Genomic DNA, 20563 nt, shown 5'->3' with positions numbered 1-20563 from the left:
AATTTATTTACTCTTTTAAAAAGATTCAGCATAAAAATGGCAAACTACTTTGTGCTGCTGAGTTTGTGTGTTTGCTGGTGTCGTTGTTGAGGTCGCACGGCGTTCGTGTTTGTCTGTTACCCGCTTCAATGGGCCTCAGGATCTTCCTCACGCTTTCTTAATTTGGGTTTGTTTTGTAAATTCATTTAATTCATTTACGTTTTAACATTTTTAAAATGATTAAAGGATAAGCGACATCAAAACCCCGATGCATCTGGTTCCTCTGAGCCATTTAGTTCCACTGTTTCCAAAAACTATTAAACCACATCAGTGAGTCACACTGTTGCACTGGTTTACATGTTCCTTCATCAGCATCAGCACACACACACACACACACACACACTGTCCTGCTGCCCCAGATACTCACTACAGCACCACATGTGGATTCATCCGCTGCTGAAAATAGTCCCCAACAAATGCAGTACTTCCTCTTGTTTGATTAAAAAAAAAAAACTACAGTGAGCAGGTTTTTAAGAATGAAACTGCATATTTGTGAGGTTATGTTTTTTACGTCTCCAGTAGGAACCAGTGGGCTCGGAGCTGAGAGCCAGACAGAGGAGGGAGGTCAGAAGGTGTTGAGAGACGAATGAGACATAGGACATTGAGGAAAATGTAATGTTCCTCAGAGGTTTTATTTAATGTTAATGCGCATCTGGTGTGGTTCTGTGTCTGGCTGTGAGTTTGCCGCAGTTTTTTTTTTTTTTGCCTCAGTCACAGCTCTGTTAGCGGCCGATAAAGCCGGCGTGAAACAGTCATAGAAAACCTCCTCAGCGATCCGTTTGGTAACTCCGGCTGCGTTACAGGAAACACTGGTCCAAACTCCAGCGGATGGGAGGACACAGTTCATTCAGTTTGCAGCTGGGACCGGCATGTGGTGTTCTTACTGTAAATGGTGGCGTAACTGACACAAGGTTTGTGTTCCTCGTCCAGAACAGAACAAATGCAGGCAAACGTTGCATCCTATGTATCACTGTGTATGTTTGTTTAGTTCATCTGGCAGTTGTGCTATTTCCGACGGCACTGGAAGGCAGCAGGCGTGTGTTATGTAAGAGGTGACGGGTTAGAGGGGCAAGAAGCCAGATCCCCCAGTGTGTGAGTGACAGCTTTAAAAACAGACCTGTGAACAGCTTTAAGGCTGAAAGGCTGGAGTTTTGACCTGGCTTGAGAAACCTGGTTCTTTATCTCCCCGTGTACTCGATCCTAACAGAGTCCAGGTTTCTGACCAAAAAAGTCCCGACTTTCGAAATTTTCTTCCCTTTTCAAACGTGTACAGTTTACTTTCAAAGCGTCTCCTTTAACAAAAAGCACCACCCTCGAAAAACCCTTCCAAAATGTTGCTTCTTTCAAAATTGGCCTCACTAAATGATCCAACTTTTCAAACTGTTTGCTTGGTTTTTGCAAAATTTCCTCTCTCCCAAAAATACAAGCACTTTCCAAACCTGTCTCCATAATGGTCTCACTTCTTTAAAAATGGCCTCACAAAATGTCTAAAATGGTCCCACTTTCCAAATTGCTTCCAAAAATCGTACAACTTGGCAACATTTCCCAAACGTGTCCTCACGTGTACAGTGTCTCCACTCTCCAACAGTGAAGGTGAAAACCTGTAACTGGTCCTCACAAAGATAGAAGCACGCGGCAAACACACTGCCTCGGCCTCACTCTGCATCAGGTCTGCTTCTCTTTGTCTTTTCTCTTTGTCGTCTTTCTGTCCTCACTGAGTTTTGATGTTGCGTCACTGTCCGTCCCCCCTTCTCTCCTCTCTCTTCTTCTTCTCCTCTGGGATGAGACCCATGAGGTTTCTCTTCCTCGCCCGCACAGCTCGTCGTCCTCTTTCTTCTTCTGCTCCGTCTTAGCATCGTTACAACCAATAAGCCTGAAACCTTTATCTTCAGCTCTCACGAAGCGGTTCGCGGCTGCTCGGCCAGACGGGATGCACGCGACGTTTCTTTGCTGTGATTCTGTCTTTTATTTGCTGTTGCTGGTGAAATTGTGACCTCCTGTCGCGTCGACGGGTTATAGGTGATTGTCAGCGGGTTCCCAGACAGAGAGAGTTCATGGAAAGCATGAATGCTTCATGACTAGTTTCAGTTGTTCCCCTTATTGTAACAGATGATTGAAGCATCCTGACTTTCAGCGTGTCTGCGCAGTAACGAACAGATCCGGGACCCGTTCATAAAAACGTCGCTCGATAGCGCCGCTAGTGGTCAAAGACTCCACAGCCGTTGCTGTCGCTTGGCTTCTGCTTGATTCAGAAATGGGTATCTACTCCCTTCCGTCTCCTTGACTTTGTTCATTTTATTCAATGTCTTATACTGATGACTCCTGGTCACATGGTTTCGTGTCCTATGTCCTTCTGCGCGTAATGTCATCGAGTCTTAGTTCGTAGATTAGAAATATGCTCATACGTCAGGTTGTGGTTGGTTAGAGAACGAGCTCCGCAGGAGCGTCAGCCTGTCAAATGTGCATTAAACCAACTGTTTATGTCCTGGCTCGCCTTTGGCTCTGACTTTCATTCAGGTGCTCGGACCCCGGCACCCGGCCCAGTTGGAAGTCTGTGTTTTGGCTGAGATACAGCCAGGTAACACGGGGCGAGAAAAACCGGTGTGACATGCAACAAACATCCTCCGCTGAAACCAAACCGGGGATGTTGCAGTGACGTGGCATGCAGCCCAACCGCTAGGCCACCAGGGCAACCAGAAAATCTGTTTTTAATTTGCGTCACTGATCAATAAGTTTTCAGTTTTCAAAACTGCCGTCACATCGTCGCCACCTCGACAGGTTTTGTGTCAGAGCTTGTCAGCAAAAAAAAAACCCCAACCATGTTCATCAAATAAGTTATTCCCTGAGCTCTGACCTGCAGGCATCAAAACAGTGCTGGACTCCATAAACCTCACAGGGTCAAAGGTCAAGAGGTAGACGAGTTCCTTGAGCCTCGCCTTTAACTACTGCAGCTCTGCTCAGGCCTCAGATCAGTTTTCAGTGAACTGTTTTTGTCACTTTCAGAGAAGTTGAATGTGAACGTGTGACCCAGTTTAAAGTGTTTCACAAACTGGGTGAGGATGTGCTCAGCAGAGAGTCCGTCGCCTTGGCTTGTGTGCGTGGAGTTATTTTGGCCGGCAGGTCCCCGGTGGCTCGGTGGCGCCAGCGGACTGGATGCTGGAGGAGCTTTGGTCTGGGACTTCCAGTGTTTTTGATATGTAGTTGAATTAAACTCCACGGGCAGCAGATGAAGGTTTTCATGGCAGCCACCACTAACAGGATTTAATTATCTGTTTCGGGATGTGATCAACTGGACTTTTTATTTTATTTTTTCCTATTTCTACAAGGACGAGCTCGGGTCTGAGTCTGAAGACTTCAGGGCTCCGGAGAAAAGCAGTTGCTGAAAAACTGGCTGCAGTTCAACCCAGTGTTTCCCAGCGAAAAAACATTTCTGTTTTGGTGATTTTTTTGCTTTTCCAGTTCATTAGAGGAACGACGTGCTCCTTCACGGTTTGACAGAATTCTGCTCAGTAAGTGTCTGCAGCCGTGCCACTGGCTCTTTGAGGCTGTGCTTAGACACAGTGGTGCTTTGAGCTAAATGCTGACACCAACACGTTGACACGCAGGGAGCAGGTGATGTAAAAATGTCTAATGGATTACAATAAAAAGGTCTAATGTTTGCCATCTTAGCGTGTTTCCGCACTAACATTTCTTTACCATTTCTAACACGGGGAACAGCTGAGGCTGACGGGAATATCATTAATCCAGCCGCTATTTTGGTCATAAACCAAATGTAGAACTGAAACGATAATCGGATAATTAATTAATCATGTTAAGTCTTTTCTCTTTTTACGTTACAATGCCAAACGTTCTCTGGTTCCAGCTTCTCAGATGTGAACATTTGCTGGTGTTTTACTGGTCTGTAACATGCATTTAAGATTTTTTGGTTTTGGACTGTTGGTCGGAGAAAACAAGACATTTGAATATGTCAGCTTGGATTCTTGGAAACTGTCATTGGCATTTTTTGCAGTCATCTGACATTTCATAAACCAAATGATTAATTAAATAATCCAGGAAGTAAGCAGCAAATTAGTCAGTAATGAAAATAATGATCAGATTTAGCCTAAAACCAAGTTATTAGACAGATTTAAGCTTTTACCTGCTGGTGGTACTAGATGAAAAGGCAAGGGAACCACCAAGTACAGTATAAATTGTTCTCTCCTGAATGTCAGCACAACATTTCATGACAATCCGTCCACTAGTTGTTGAGAGTTGTTGAGAGTTTGAACCACAGTGGGGGACCGACCGACGTGGCCATGCCTGGAGGCTGCCAGCGTCGATCTCCCAATCAGATCCCGGCTCAGGAATGCAAACCAGTTGGTCTGCAGACCGTTGCAGACCGTTGGTTTCAGTCGGCGCTCAGCCACACGGACTCACACTGACTCTGAACAAGCTCCATACAAGCTGCTGTGAGTCGGGGCCTCCTCGCCGCCCATCTCGGCCGACACCTGCCCGGCCGGCATTCCCCGCGGCCTGATCGGTCCCCTCTAATGTTTTTCCATCTGAGCGTTTCAGACGGTCGTCTTCCGATTTGGAGTCGAGCAGGTCCAGTGAGCACGGTTGTACGTCTGAGGCTCGCTGCTAATTAAAACATCCGGCAGAGAGCCCCAGAGGAGCCGCTTTAACTTCTGCTGGATCGTCAGACTCTAAACCAGCCACCTAGCTGCCCATCAGGCTGAAGGGCGGTGTTTTATTGTCCTCTCTGCTTGAGCGTTTCAAGCCCGTTTCGCCTCTGCCGGCAGCCACAATCACGGATGTGCTCGTTAGCACCTGTAGCCACGCCCAACAGTGACGTCACAGCGTCCTGGGGTACACCTGTGCTGAGGGGTCTGCAGCGAGGCGAGGAGTTAAACCACCGGAGGACAGCAAAGGCCAGATTTGCCAGGTGTGTTGAGAGCTCCATGTGCTGATGAAGACCGTGAGATGTGGTTGAAAGCTTGTTAAAAAAGCTAGTAAGTGGACTTTTGAGTTAACATTATTTTGTCGCATACAGTTCTTCTGTCGATGCTGGTTCTATGGCAACTGTCAAAACCTGTGTGGGGGGAGGGAGGGAGAAGGAGGGAGAAGGGGGGGGGGTGGGAGAGAGAGAGGGAGAGAGGGGGAGGGAGGGAGGGAGGGAGAGGGAGAGGGAGGGGCAGGGAGGGAGGGCGGGGTGAGAGAGAGAGAGGGAGAGAGGGGAGGGAGGGAGGAGAGGGAGAGGGAGGGAGAGGGAGAGGGAGGAGGGAGGGAGAGGGAGGGAGGGAGGGAGGGAGGGAGGGAGAGGGAGGGGGAGGGGGGTGGAGGGGGGAGAGGGGGAGAGAAAGAGAGGGAGGGAGGGGCAGGGAGGGAGGGAGGGAGGGAGAGGGAGAGGGGCAGGGAGGGGCAGGGAGGGAGGGAGAGGGAGAGGGAGGGGGAGAGGGAGAGGGAGGGAGAGGGAGAGGGAGGGGCAGGGAGGGGCTGAGTGAATCAAGGCTCAGATCTGCAGTGAAGCGCAGGTGCAAAACCCTACGTTCGAGTTCTGTTGTGTTATTATGAGAAGTGTGAAAAATTTTCGGTTCATTATGAAACCGGCGGGACCAGTTAGATCAGGTATTAACGGGAAACTCGCATGTCATATTGGTTATAGCCACATGCCACATGCGAGGGCGGCATCGTTTAATTGTTTAGTCGGCTAAATGCACATAGACCTAGCGCTGGCGCTGGAACGCTAGGCTAACTGTAGCTCATATAGCCTGCATGCGCCTTTACCTCCAGGCCCACGCAGGAACTCGCCAGGCAGACGGCCGCGGTTGTGCTGCTTGTTTTCCCACAAACGAACGTCTGTTTTGTTTTTTTTGTTTTAACAATTTGATCAAGTGATCAAATGTAGAATATTCGATGACTGCCCTGCTCTGCGTCCAGTCTCATACAAAGACATTTAAAACTGGACTGGCACTGAGTAGAGCACAGACCCCCGCCAAGGTGAAAAACGCCCGATCTCATAACGTGACCCGAGCCGCACCAGGGCTTAACGGGTTCTTCCCAGGCCCAGGACCCGTCCCTCCACCAGAGGTTGGTGCAAATCGGTTCGGCGGTTTTAGCGTAGTCCTGCCGACAAACAAACCAACCAACAGACGCGGGTGAAAGCAGAACCTGCTTGGCGGAGGAAATGATATTCAATACTATGTAAACCAACACAAATAGTAGCTTCAAACTCTAATCAGACAATGAAACTCACAGATGCACTGAAGAGAATTTCTGATTCTAAGGCGGCAACAATGTAAATGCTAAATCTTTAGATATGGATTAAACGTCAGACGTGTATTTGGCTTCCTGCAGGAGACATCATGTTTACGCTGTAACATGGAAACACAAAGTAGGTTTTCTTTTTGCTCTTCTACTCCGTACCTGTTGAGAACTGCTCCACGCTTCCTCCTCCACCAGGCTCCTCCGCGAGCTGAGTTTCTGTTACCCAGAGTGCCTCTTGCTCTGCTCTGAAGCCTGATGATTTTCTCTTTACTCCCAAACTATGTATGAAAAAAAACCACCCTCTTTTACACCTTGGCTTTTCTGTTCCTTGTGTACTCAGCCGCTGATTTTTTTTGTTTTGTTCACAGACTAATAAAGTCAGTTCAAAGACTGATGAGGTTTTTGTGATTCTTTTATCCATACTTCCAGTATTGATTCTCTGACTTCCTCATCAATGAAAATGATTGCGTATTCCCAGGTTGGCCGCTCAAACGTGTACAGCTTTGACACAAGTAATGAGAGGCAACAGTGGTTTGTGTGAGTATAACTAGTAGCCCTTTAAGCCCGGTGGTTCCCCCCATATGCACTTAGCGGCGCCGCTGAATGAGAGGAGACTAGAGGGCTCCGGCTGATCTCTGCAGAAACTAACGTTTTATTAGTTTGCGCTGCGGACGCTTCATTTCCAGGTCCCTTCGCACACCTGTGAGCAAAGCAGATAAACGAGAAACTTTGCGTTTACCTGATCATGACAGAACAATGATAACAGCAACAAGCGCCGGGTAGATGTCAACAATGAAGCAGGCAGCGCTGATCACGGGTTCGGGATTCTCATTCGCCGAAGGGGAAACGGCATCGGACAGTCAGGTTACTGCAAACGCGCTCGTTTGATAGGATACGCAAAGGAAGCACGGGTCTGGGAAATCAACGGTAAACATGGAAGATCCATCTCGGTACAAGGACAGTAGGTGTCCACATGCACCGTTTTCGTCTTCCTGGAGGCGGATGTTACTATGAACGAGGGGCCACTGTGACACACGAAGGCTGTCAGTCTCAAAGACAACTGACAGATCCCGTCACAGCGGTATCAGCGTTACGTATCATGTGGATAGAAACGTCCTTAATGTTATTTTACCGTGAAAATGTCATTATGTGAGTATATTAGGACTGTTTGATAATCCAACAGAGTGGAGGGGCAAGTTAATTCTGGAAGAAGGAATGACAGCTAGCTAGCCGCTGGCTACCACCCGGTGGCTGCAAACGGTCGCCCAGTGGGTGATAATGGGTCACACAAAAACCAGACATGTCCCCTGCTCGTGACCGTGCACAGTTGTACGGCACGTACTTAGGCCTCATGAGCCCTTCTGGTGTCGTCGCGTGCTTCGCGAGCGCGCAGAAAAAAAAAGCAAAAGACATTTTCACCTCCGCTGCTTCATCTCCATCCTAGAGGAAACGCTGTAAACACAAACCACGATCCTTCCTAAACCTACCCAGCTCTTGACCTTAGCAGTGTAATATCAGAAATCAGCCACATGACACAGTTTTGGAAGCCACTGACAAATATAATCGATACATCTTCAGATCACAAAGCTCATGTGTGTCGTGTTGGAGGGCAATGACAAATTGACTTGTTTAATTTGGAGGCTTTGTTGCACCATGATCGCAGTCTTGAACCTAATCTCAACCAAGTGGTTTTGGTGCCTAGCTTTAACCGTCGAGGTGGCAGATCAGAATATATATGAATCTGTACAGTTTGACGCAAGGTCCGGCCCTCGTTTATCTGACTGCTGCCCTGAAACAGGCTGGAGTCAGTAAAAATCATACTTTGAACAGCCCTTTCATTTTTCCCACACATTCATCCGTGTGGGGTCTGACTCAGTGGCGGTGGTTGCCGGCATATTTAGCTCATGACTCAGGTTTTGATTGAACTATTTTTTACTAAACTTACTGAAATGATAAGAAACTGCACTGGGAACATTCCTACCAAGTTTCTAACCAGTCCATTGTATGTAGAGTTGAATGGGGTTTATTATCGGTGAAGCCTGCAGTGTTTTACAGATCAGCTTGTGATGGGGGTATTTCTGTAAAACCAGGGTAACGAGACACGACAGTCAGGATACATTCCCGCCAGCGTCTTGCATCCACCCACTGCTTCGCCCGCAGGATGCTAGCACCTTGTAGAACTTTCAGACGGCTAGGACTATGAGAAGTGACATGAATTTGACCATGTGATATATGTATCGATAGATTGCGCTCTCGTCTTTTTTGCTGGACAGATGGATGGATCGATAGATGGATAGTAGGGCTGGGCAATATGGACCAAAAAGCATATTTCAGTATTTTTAGGCTGAATCGCGATACATGTTATACATAAATATATCTCGATAACTTCTGCAAAGTGGTTTAAATGTTCAGTTGTGAGTCAAAGCCACATGTGAGATATCACAGGCACTTTTGTTAAAACAGACTGTGATCAAAGTTAAATGCAAAGACAGGGTTTCCTTCCCTGTCTGAGAATATACAGCTGAGAAACGTGTAAGTGAAAAATCAGATCAAATAAATGGGGCTATTTTCATTTTAATATAGGTTGTCTCCAAGAACGCTCCTGCAGGTGTTTTCAACCACAATAACAGACTGATTTAAAATAAAGTACAGTCACAGCATTTCCTCTCCTGTTCAACAAAACACGCAGCTGTGCAAATGACAACAAAGACGTAGACAGAACTGCTCATCTGACCTTTTAAATCTGATGGATGGATAGATGGATGGATGGGTGGACGGATGGATGGACGGATGGGTGGACGGATGGGTGGACGGATGGATGGACGGATGGGGGACGGATGGATGGACGGATGGATGGACGGATGGGTAGACCCTCTGTCATTTCCAACCTAAAAATAATCCAGGTTCAAATACACAGCAGAGTATACAACCAAAACCTTAAACGCGTCTCTCTAGCTGACAATCTGACAATGTTGAAGGGTTAAAAATATTTACTTTAACATAACTGTGACCATTTCATGAAGCTTTCACACTTTATGAGTTAAAAATCTGTTTTATTTTTGTTTTGTTTTTGTCAGTTCATTCATCATCCAGTCTTCGGGATGTGTAGAACGTCTGGATCTCAGGGCCTCCAGATATCAGCTGCTTTTCCAAAATGAATGCAAATATTTCTAAACCAAAAAATTCCCTCCCACTCCCGTTCTTGAGTTGATCTTGAATAGAAATCCAGGCAGGAGTAAAAGATCTGGAAAAACTTGGGTTGGGTTGTTGGGTTAGGTTGGTCGCCCGTTCCTCTTCCTGCTCCTCTTCCTCCTTCATCTGCCCCCTTGCTCCCCGACAGGTGGCTGACCCGACCACAGATATCAGTTAGCAGTTGAACAGGTTCAACTCTTGGATGGACTCAGCTCACAGAGTCCAGATGCTGAGGAGCAGGAGATGGTGAGTCAGAGCAGCCCAGGAAAATAAGACTCAGAAGGTTTCGCTGGTTTTTAAAGCGACGCTACAGGTGCGAAGCTTCTTAACGACAAACACGTTCTTTGTCTCCTTACAAATAAAAAGTTCACTTCATAAGCAAGAAAAGCGTTACTCGGTCTGGCCTCTCCTCTATTTGCTCTTCTGTTATACTATCCTGTGTTTTAGCTCTCTCCATTACCCATAACGTGTTAATTCGTGTTAATTGTTCAGGACAAGTCACATAATGTCGCTATAACTTGCTTTTTTTGTTTTTTTTGTTTGGGTTAACGACTGGCTTGAGTCGTCAGTAAATGTCTCTTCGCTCTCCCCCAGGCCCTCGTGTCACATGTCACGTTGTGTTTGATATATTCACACACATTCACAGTCGCTGCTGACTTTTCTCTCTGGGGCGGAGAAACGTTTCACCGGTTTTAATCGCCGTTAAAAAAACCGCAGTGAATAAAACAAGTGTTGTATCCAAACACAACCTGCAGCACCAAAGAGTTAATAAAACATGGGTCAAAAGCGCACATCCTTAAGTTAAAATGATTTTTTTCTTAATCGCCGTTGACAAATATAAATGGTATCAGACTGAATTGTAACGCGATAACACGCCTGATGTTAGCTGGTGATTATAACGTTAACACGATGGGAGCTGCAGCTACAGTAATAATGATGGACAGTATATGTCACCTTTCAGAATGAAGTTACAAAGTGCTTTACATGGGGCAAAGCACGACTATAGTCAAGCACTACAATTAAATCAAATCAGGCAAAATAAAAGTCCAAAGAGTAAAATGAAATAGAATAAAATACCCAACAATAGATTCATAGAAGCTAAAGCTAGTTAACAAAGTCTGCTGCTAATAAGCAAGCTAACTTAGCAAGTGCATAGTAATGTTGATTATTCATAACTGTATTGTTTTTTTTTTTAACATCAGTTCATTTTTCTATATATTCACTTATTAAATGAAGTTTCATAACCTGTGACTTCCCCGTTAATTCATTGAACTTTACTCCACTTGACACAACTTTCACTTTACTGCCTTTCTACTTGTTTTATGTGTTTTGTTTTTTTTAGTGTCTTTTTTCTTAGTGTTTAAACCATCACTGCAGAAGTCTTGTTCCCCTGTGTAGAGAATATTGCACATGGAGAGAATGACAATAAACTCGCTGAGATTAGACATGTTTAGAATGAGCTGAGTTTTACATTTTTTTTATAATAATATTAATAACGTCATCAAATAATTAAAGAAACAAAACAAAACACTCCTCCCAACATAGAAAATGCAGCTCTGTCACGATGTAAATTGCTCTGTGGATCTCAATAGCACCGTGACTGACCGACTGGTTGGTTGATCGATTAACAGCAGACGTTTATGTGTCGGCCGTTTCTGAAACAGAGAAGCCGTGTGTTTAAAAACCTGTGTCTGACTCCTGTTTCTCCGTAAACGTGAGAATCCGTTACAGCCGATGGTTCCTGCCCCAGAGATTGGGCCCATCCGGTTTCTACAGTCCCCAGACAGACCCCCCGTTTCTACGTCTATACTTGTGACCCTCCAGGATTCTCCACCAAACCCCAACCTGTACTTAAACCTAATTCCAATCTTAGACCTAAATTCACAAAAAATAGTTCTTTTCTCTTAATGTTACAGGTTCCATGTGGGAAATGGTTTTATCTTCTCCTCCATCACTGATGGCTTTAGATAAAGTCAGAGGTCGGTCTTTAATGATGAATTGATGGGGATGATCCGTCTGAGGGACGGGCGGCTGGCAGCTGATAGCAGGAAGATCCCGTGTGACTCCTTACAGTTTTAACTTTTCTTTATCTGGCTGCTTCCTGCTGCACATTTCCATTAGACTCAACGTTAATTTATTACTCAGTTTAATTAACAAAAGTTCAAATGGATTACTTCATTTCTCCTCTGCTAATAAAAGTGTCAAATTCATTGGCAGTTTTGTGAGTTTGACTCTGACTCAAATTCAAGTCATGAATGTCTCTGGAGGCTGGAACTCGTGCTGCTGTTGAACTGTGCTGGGTTATACTGAGAGGGGTTCCTAATATTTTGTCCATTCCATTTATATGAATGAAGGTTGACGAAATATTAGTAACACAGTTTTATCTAGGTGTTCCTAATAAACCGATGAGTGAGTGTAGATGAATTTCATCACCGAGTGTCATAGCAACCCTTTCCCTGAACTGGAGAATCAGTATTTTTTTTTCTGAAGAACCTGATTTAAAACCTAAAACGGGTCTGACATGGATTTATTTCATCACCGGAGTCATATGCAGTTAAGAAGATCACTGGCAGGTGTATTTTTGCATCAGCGAGGAAAATATCTGCGAAGAATTAACGTGGGCGTTAGAGGAAAGAGAAAATACACAACGGCCGAATAAGAGCGTCAGATGAGGCGTGGTGCAACGTTACGTTACCATAACAGCAGCGGTTCCCCACCCCCGCATCGTGCTGGGGGGGTGGAGAGGAAACAGAACGGTGCCGTCCTGCTGTGGCGGCGTCTGGGATGCTTTCGCTTCTGGTGACCGAGCGTAGCAGTGGTTCTGCTGCGATGAGCCATGTCCAGTCCACAGAGCTTGGGTCTTAGACAGTCCCACACTTTAGATGAACCTGGGCCAGGTTTTGGAGCTGCAGCTTGTTTCCCAGGGAGTCCGTGCTTTGACCGGGAGCAGCCATCTTTGAGACGCACCTTTGTCACAATCGATGACGTCGGTTACGTGGACGCGTCGCCTCAGCTCTAACCAACTGTTGTTTAACGTGTCTCTTTTGATGTTTCTCAGGAACCGCTCACCCACAAACCTTGACAGTCGTCACTGCGCTTCCTCGGGTCCTCAGCGGTACACGAGACGTTTGAAGTCGTTCAGATGAGCGGTTGTCGAGAAAATCGAAAGACGGACAGATGGAGATCTCGCCATTTATCTCCATTATGTTTTATCTCTCTCGTGTCTCTTGGGTCTTCTTTTGTTGTGTTGTATCTGACCGTTGTAAATGAATGGTGTGTGTTCCTATGTCGCCATGTGACACTTGTGTTACGTTGCCATTTTTGCCGGGTCTGTCCTGTAAAAGAGATAATGTATCTCAAGACACTTCCTGGTCAAATACAGCTCAAATTATTAAAGGACTAAACCTCACTGACATGAGCTTGATACCCATCTAATTAGCATATTTCCCCAAATGCCGAATTAGTCCTTTAATAATTACATTAAAAACATTTTTTTTTTGAGACTGTAGTCGGCCCATCACAGACTAAAATATCTCGACAAATACTGGATAAATTGCCATGAAAATTTTGCAAAGTCAGAGTCTGTCCAACGGTTTGGCTTCTGACCAAACCCCTTCAAAACTGTCGACAGCCCCCTCCTCAGCTGTACTCTGTGTTTGCTGCTACTTAGCGAAAGAGGGTGATCACGTTGTACCTGCTCAACATCAGCCTGTTAGCTCATGTTAGCATTTAGCTCAGGCACAGCCTCACAGAGCTGCCGGCACGGCGGCGTCTTTAACTTCTCTGAAGCCCTTTGTAACGCTGCCGTGACGACACCGCGTGGAAGCAGATTCTGTGTGAATGTTTTTCTGATGGCTGCACGTGTGATGTGAGCGTCGATGCTGAGGTGAAGTTTTCCTGCAGGATTAAAGCGAACCATCATTTAACTGCTGTGAATCCTGATCGGCCTCCCCCCTGCACGCTGGAGCCTTGTCAGCCGCTGCCTTTGATGTCAGTACGTTTTCTCCGGCGTCGATGGAGGCGGAGTGGGGGCGGGGGTCGATTTGCATACAAAGCTATTCTCGCCTCCTCTTTGTTCTTGTACGGAGCGTGGAAAGAGTAATTGTCTTCATCAGTCAGAAGCGTTTATCTCGTCGGTTCGGTGCAGACGTGGCGTGACGTCGGGCGGCGGCAGAAAATGCAGAATGGAAAAATTCCCGTGCGGGATTAGCGCTGCAGACGCTCACGGTGTTGTGTCAGATCGCTGCCGAACGTCTGCGGAGACATGAAAGAGACGGCGTGTAACGGTGTGTTAACAGGGCCGACAGAATCAGCTGAGGCTGCTTCGGATGAAGATGTGAAATAAAGTGAAGGAGAATCGGTTCACACTTTGGTTCGTTTCCTTTTTGACTCGGGAAGAAAAAAACATCCGCCTAAGCTCACAAGTCTCTGTCTCCTTCCGCTTCCTTCATCCCTTTCACACTTTCACCAGCTGCGTCTCACTTGCTCTCACCTAACTGCGGACTAATAGCCGAAAGTGGGCTGAGCGCACGGTTCACCAAATCGTTAGCTCTGTTAAGAAATCTTTTCATAAGCACTTCTACATTTAAGGCTTAAAGTGAGCCAGCTTCACCTGAGTGAAACCCAACGAGAGCTGCGTAACACGCTAATCTCACCTCCTGGTTCAGGCCCCTGCCGCTGTAGCCGAACTACGGTACCGGAGGCACCAGAAACCACTGGAGCTGCGTCGCCTGCGCAACCTGGTCTGGCTGAACACAGCAAGAGATATTTTTCCGATCAGTCGAAACCGTTCTGCCGCTCCAGACTTTCCATGTGTGCACGCTTTAAAACGGAGCTTCTAACAGACAGAGGGAGAGTTTAAACTCCTTAAATAAAAGCACAATATGGATTAAAGCTTCATCTTAGTTGCACAAAGACTCTCTGATTCCTGACAGTGTCGATGATTTTACTCTCTCGTTCCATCAGTGCAGCTCAGAATAACGTGAGACTTTGTAATGACAACTGGAGATAAAAACCAAACCCTCTGTTGTCATCTGCTAGAAAAACAATTCACACACAGTTAATTAGCGCTCCCGATCACAGATGAAACATCTGTCAGACTGACCTCGTCAGACACGAACTACTTTCCACCTCCTCCTCAGCGTTGGCAACAGAAACAGTCTGATTTTACTTTAGCTTTTTTATCTGCATCACATAACCACAATGGTTTGGTTGTCATCACAACAAAAATAATAAAGACATACATAACAATTCCTGCACTTAATTATATCCTTAGCCTTACTTCAATGTCTTCGATATTTGAAAATAATTTCTAGCGTTTGTACAGCTCCTTATTTGGTTGTAGTGCTGTGATTATAGTGTTCGCCTGTCAGCTTGTTGAATAACGCTTCATTGGTGCTATAACCCGTGAGCGTCACCGTTTCCTTTCATTAAGTCATTAAGCGATTCAGTCATGGTTCCCATGATTGTTGCTTCTGATGGACAACTCTCCCCTCGCACGTAGCCGAGGGAAAACCCAGACCAGAGCTACCAGAGCCTGGCGAGAACCGGTTTCATGGCACCGGTTATCCAGGATACCTGATGGTGGGCTCAGCGAAGACAGGCAACCCCAGCAGAACCGGACTGCACTGAGCTCGCTTTGTGATACGGGCCCCCAGGGTAGAACCCAAAATACTTCCACACACTGCTCCTCAGATGCTTCCGAGCAGCATGGCTTCGCTCCTCCGTTTTAATTGATCAGTTCAGATCACTGGTAGGTCAGCAGGTCACGCTCCGCTTTTTTTCTCTTTTTGCTGGACGACAAGACAAACCACTTCAAACGCTCTGTCACACTTACAGACTGCTCATCTTGATTCTTCCCGTGAACACGGTAGAGAAGACGGTAATTGGAGGGTCGTTGCGACATGTTCCAGGAGCCCTGAGAACAGTTTCACAGACGAGTCTTTTACAATAGAGGTCTGTGAGCAGCGTTGAGACGCACTAACGATGAAGTGCACCAAGCAGCAGCTACAGTAAAGGCTGTCCACCTTCAGATCTTTGTGTGTGTGTGTGTGTGTGTGTGTGTGTGTGTGTGTGTGTGTGTGTGTGTGTGTGTGTGGTGAGTCCCTGAGGACTCTGAAACCAAAGAAAACGAAAGAAGTTCTTCTGCCTCTGATTATTTTCCTCCATGTGAATCCACCAGGGAGCACATGATGCAAAGATGTTTGTTTTTCTCTCTGAGATGAAAAAAGTGTGTGTGTGTGTGTGTGCGTGGACCCTGATTAGCGTCAGTGTGTTGTACACAAAGCAGACCAGCTCGTCCTTCAGTTCATTATCTGCAGAAAAAAGAAAATGAGCAGCGTGTTCAAGGTGACAAACTGTTTTATCATGCATGTGTTTCTGGCTCCTGTGAACTGCTTGCTAACAAACACACACACACACACACAGAAAAACACAGAAAAACACTTTCATCTCATATCATGTACAGAATATGAATGATTCCATTTCTCTGTATTTGTAATGTGTAAGTAGCTGTTTGCACCGTAACTTCATAAACTGATTTTTTATCAAACTGTGTGTGAAAAATCCCTTAATGCAGCTTTACAAAAATAAACCAGTGGCTTGATGTGTTATACGTCCATAGAGACTTAGGTTAAATAAAGTCAAAATCGAAGCAACAGAGGCCAACAGATCCTGACTTTTAGCCCCTCGTGAGGGTAAAATTCCAAAAACACCCAATAAGAAATACTACATCTCCCTTAATGCAACTGGATAGTGTCTTTTGTTAGACCCTCCCTTCCTGGTACATTTTAAACCTCACCCTTAGTTTGTAAGGCACCTCTTTCGTTTGTACCCATCATACAACTGTAGACTCGTCTTGATGTATTACATTGGTGGAATGCCCCTTTACACGCAAATCGTAATTAATCAGTGTGTAAGTTGTTTTCTGAATGTATCAGTAATATGATTAAATATCATTATAGACTATTTAAGTGCTTAATTATTCTGGCTTCACGCCAGCATCCGTCCAAAAAATGATGATTTTGAATTTTTCCCACAAACCAAAGGATTCAGTTCCAGATTTACTGCATCTTTTTTTTTTTTTTTTTTTTTTCAGGGGTGGATGGGAGTAATTCTGCCCCAAACACACACACGTGCTTTATTTATTGAACAGACAAAGCAGGATGTAGAAACAGTGCATCATTTGTGTGAGTTTCTGCAGCGTGCAATTCTTCCCTCAGTGCAGGATCCGGCAGAGGATAGGAGACATTTTAACAGAGGCTGATTATGTGCTCCTCTGGATTTACTGAGGTCACGGCATTTGTGTCTGTCAGTCTCCACCTCTGAAGACCGGGCATTAAAATAGCAGAGAAGGAATTCCCAGGAGCCACGGGGAAGATCGCAGAACGGGAAAGAAACGTGCAGTAGATAGAGTATTTTATATAAATAACAAACTGATTATCAGAAAGAAAAAATCCATCATGTAAGGGCATGAATTAGGCCATTATTAACGAACACCAGCTTTTTATCTCCATCAACCAATCAACTCACTGAAAACGCCACTTCCTTAGTCAGTCTGGCCTTCAATGCAAAAGAACCCACTTAGAAATCCATAGTCACAAAGTTAAAAACCAGGCTTTCTTAGCTACAGATTCGTGTTTTCCACAGAATACTGATGTATTGTAAGTGCACTGAAGCTAACAGACCAAATGGAGAACCTCTCATCTCTTACTGGACGGCGGAGACTTTCAAACACTGACAGCCAGCAGCTCTTTAAAATGCAAAAACCGAACCTCGCAGCTGAGATCAAAGCAGGTGTTTCCAGTCAGGCTGAACCGATGTGATGTCAGTCCACAGCTCAGCTTGCTGGAGTCTTAAGGCCTCATCTTGCTCGCGACATCTCTGCAGGCTCGTGCAACCTGTCTGCAACCACTGCGGAGAGCATACCGCTGCTGTCTCGTCCTTACGGGACGTTGCGACACTGAAGCTCAACGGACGCTCGACGAGCACTTGGATTCCCGTGTTCAGTGCTGGTTGTTTGGTGCTGTTCGAATGACTAAACTTGGGTTCGCTCTAGTGACAGATTTCCGTTAGCCTGGTGAAGCCTGCTGAAATCGCATCGAGCAGCTCTGAGCTCTGAGCAGTGGATAACCTTGCTGACTTAAAAATTTTAGAACTAAACCTTTACACAACATTTTACCCTGACTCACGGACAAGACCCAGAGGGTTTAAAGAGCTTTTAATGGTTCTAAAGACATTTTAAAGTCTTAGAAGGTTTGGGGATTTTGAAGGGTTTACGAAGGGTTTTAAGGCTTCTGAAAGGCTTTAAAGTGGGTCCAGGGGTTTTGGAAGACTGAGATTTAAAAGGCTTTTGACAAGTTGTGAGCATGTCTGAAAGCAGATGTTACGCCCTTACATTGCCACACTAAAATACACAGCTGCCATCAGAGCTTTAACCTTTAAGGAGGGTGATGATTGTCATGGCTGCAGTCAGTTAAACCATGTTAACTCTGAATAGGAACGCACTGATCTGACAGATTAACAGTAGCAGAAGTGGTCGGAGAAGTTTCTGTGGTGTTTGACACTTCTTATCCAGCCAGGAAAACTCATCACTGCTGGAATCTGCTGTTATCTCTGTGAATCCTGGAACCACACCTGCTCCTTCACTGGGGCTACTGCACGCTCTAAAGATGTGTGAAAAGGCTTTGAAAAGGTGACGAAACGTCTGTGGTTTGGGTTTTCTGAAACATCCAGTTTCCTCAAAAACCCCCACGCATCAGGGAGTTCTCCAGTTTAAACCTGAAGACAAATAAGTAGGCAAAATTAAATCTGTGCAGCAGTTATGGAGCATTTTTCCCCAAGTGTTGAGACTCCCGCTGTGTGGATGATACTGTGAACATCACACACACTCACACACAGTGTGGCCTGCCGCCTGCTCTCTGAGCTTCAGGCCAAAACAGCAGCGATCACTTTGATCTGACTTTGCTGTGTCTCAGCCAATCAGAGGCTTGACAGCCACTGGCTTCAACCAATCACTGTTTCCTGCCGAGAGAGAGAGAGAGAGAAGAGAGAGGCATTATAAGGAAAACAGGGCTAGGTCAAAACCTGGTATACGGCTGAACCGTGTGTGATCAGTGAGCCAGATTGAGGATGTAGTTGAAAAGAGGAACCGCTGTAAACGATGGAAAGTAGCTAGAGCCTGCCGGAAGAGTGGCTAAATGTTGCTAGATGATGTAATACGCTAATTAGCATATTCATGAGGTCATGGCGTCGTATTTGCATTCTGCTTAGTGTCAGTCGGTTTCAGCCCTTTATCTGTTTGTTTCTCTCCTACTGTCTGTGCTCACATACAGTGTTTTAATCCATCTGAATTCCCAATAAAGCTGTTGTCATCTACATGTTTTTCTGTTTCTGTTGTCAGACGACGGAACGAGTATGAAACAGTGACGAAAACGTGGCCCGTTGAGACGACGTGTTAACCAGCAGTCGCTTCCAAGACATTTCCAAGCTGCTGCTCTGCTGCTGAAATCCTGGTTTTATAACCACGACGTCGTCTGACAGAATCACCAGACACATGAGTTAAAGACGACGGCTGATCTGTGATTTCAGGTGTATTTACCTGTAAAATGATCGGTCAGAGAGAAAGTTAGAAGCTCATTCACGTCTGTGTCAGCTGCCATGTTGTCAATTGAATGAAACGCATAGAGAGTGTTGCCTGCGGCGGGAAAGTCCGACCTTGTGCTCGCGGGGCAACACTGGCAACTCTCTTCTACTGGAAGTGGCTAAGATTTGTCCAAAACGTCGCTTAGGTGCTTTTATGGAAAAAAAGTTTGCTAAAATGGTCTGAAAAGTCGGTAAATCTAGCAATAGAGGCTCTACATTGGCAACACTGCCTGTAAACACCCCCCGATAGTGTAATAGAAACTGTTAACGCCAGTTCATTTTCAAAGAGCAACGGCCAATGGGGAAACTTCATCACTCAGTCTGTCTGTCAGCAACATTTGTTTTTATAAGTCCGGCCCCACTGTTACACTCCAGCCGAAAATCAGTAGATACACTATATTGCCATAGTTGCCATGGGAACTGCTGATCCGCAGGTTTTTCCACTTTGTTGTGGAACGACATGACTGGCCCGCACAGAGCCCAGACCTCAACCATATCCATCACCTTTAGATGAACTGTAACAGGACTGCACCAGAGTCATAAAGAACTATCTTCAGAGAACAGAATAACAAGGAGTCCTGCAGCAGATGGTCTGGCCCCCGCAGAGCCCTGATCTCAACATCATGGAGTCAGTCTGGGATCAGATGAAGGGACAGAAGACACTGAGACAGACTGAATCCACAGAAGAAGATTCAGGACCAGAAAAAGCGAGATCAGGACATCCCAACTTTTGACAGAGCCCAGTGGCTTTCCAGTGTGAACTGTAAAAAACAGTCTATTGGTCTGTGTTCCCCGTTCATTAATCCATCCATGATCACGTATGGGTGGAATGTTCAGCTGTTTACGTACTTTTGGTCATCTAGTGAATGAACAGAGTGTCAAAGTACAAATTAAAGACTGAAAAATGGAGAAAAGAGACTATGAATATTACTTAAAGAGAAAGAGAGGAAAGAAAAAGAAGTGAAACAATCTCAGAAAAGAGTGTTTGATCTTGAACGTCCCAACTCAACTGGAATCCCATTTAAAACCCTTTAAAATCATTTGCTACGTGTTCCTGCTTCAACAGGGAATGTGTAAACATGAAGAAATATGGGGTCCAAATGCTTTTTCACGGGTCCTTTCAAAACTTAGTTGGCCGGAGAAAAGTTTCCTTCTCCTGTCAGAGTCCTGGAGCATTGGTGGAGTCCTCGGCAGTGACTTTGCTCAGGTGCAGCGCTCACCTTGATCAACACTCGCCTTTCAGAATCCCCATGAAGGAGAGCGAAGAGGAGCCGGCCGCCTCGTCCCCTGAAAGTGGGACGATGTTTGAGCAGCTGGTGATCGATGAGGACTTTTCTCCCATCTTTTACACCGGCGGGTCGGTCTGAGCTGGTATTCTTAGACTGACCTGATACACACACACTCACACACACTCACACACACACACACACACACACACACACAC

General features: G+C 45.7%; 1 protein-coding gene and 1 long non-coding RNA gene across 2 annotated transcripts in view; both read left to right on the top strand.

The window, feature by feature from the left end:
* The window catches only part of LOC120783806 (nuclear receptor ROR-alpha A-like), an 87540-nt gene that overhangs the window by 3615 nt on the left and 63362 nt on the right, over window positions 1-20563 (top strand). The window lies entirely within an intron of this gene.
* On the top strand, window positions 9624-16443 carry LOC120783939. The gene is made up of 2 exons (XR_005706396.1): window positions 9624-9723; window positions 12536-16443. It is a non-coding gene; the product is annotated as an uncharacterized LOC120783939 (long non-coding RNA).

Source organism: Xiphias gladius, chromosome 1, assembly GCF_016859285.1.
Source record: "Xiphias gladius isolate SHS-SW01 ecotype Sanya breed wild chromosome 1, ASM1685928v1, whole genome shotgun sequence".
Classification (NCBI taxonomy): domain Eukaryota; kingdom Metazoa; phylum Chordata; class Actinopteri; order Istiophoriformes; family Xiphiidae; genus Xiphias; species Xiphias gladius.
This window is presented reverse-complemented; position numbering and strand designations above follow the sequence as displayed.